Genomic DNA, 1,059 nt, shown 5'->3' with positions numbered 1-1,059 from the left:
CTCACTGACACACACTGTTACTCACACTCTCTCACTTGGGTACTCACACACACACATACACACACGCTCTCTCACACACACACACTCTCACACCCACTCTCTCTCTCACACACACTCACACACACACTCTCACACACACACACGGTCTCTCACACTCACACACACTCTCTCACACACTCTCAGTCACAGTCACACTCACTCACTCTCACACACACACTCACACGTTCACACACAATTCTCACACACACAATTCTCACACACACAATTCTCACACACACACGCACATACACACACACTATCACAAATACACAGACCCTCTCTCTCACACACACACACACACGCTCACACACACACTCACTCTCTCTCTCTTACACACACACACACCACAGACTCTCTCACACACTCTGTCACACTCACTCACTCACACACACACTCAGTAACACACTCTCACTCCCACACTCACTCACTCACACACACACTCTCGTTCACACACACTCACTCTCACACACTTACTCACACACTCTCTCTCTCACACACATTCACACACACTCTCAAACTCTCACACAGCCACACGCACTCTCATTCACACACGCTAACTCTCACACACACACTCTCACACACACACTCACTCACACACTCTCACTCTCTCTCTCTCCCTCACACACACACTCACAAACTCACACACACAGCCACACGCACTCTCACTCACACATTCTCACCCACACACAGACAAACACACACTCACTCACTCACACACACACTCCCACTCACACACTCTCACTCACACTCACACACAAAAAATCTCACACACACACTCTCACACTCACCCACTCTCTCACACACACACTCTCACACTCACAGACACACACACACTCTCACACACTCCCACTCACTCACACACACTCTGTCTCACACACACACACTCTGTCTCACACACACACACAAACTCTCCCTCTCTCTCTCACACACACACACACTCTCTCTCTCACACATACTCAGTCACACTCACACCCACTCTCCCACACACACTCTCACGTACACACACTCACACCCACTCAC

Source organism: Rhincodon typus, unplaced genomic scaffold, assembly GCF_021869965.1.
Source record: "Rhincodon typus isolate 14 unplaced genomic scaffold, sRhiTyp1.1 hic_rhity00000072, whole genome shotgun sequence".
Taxonomy (NCBI): Eukaryota; Metazoa; Chordata; class Chondrichthyes; order Orectolobiformes; family Rhincodontidae; genus Rhincodon; species Rhincodon typus.
The sequence above is the reverse complement of the archived record's forward strand: the minus strand, read 5'-3'. Positions refer to the sequence as shown.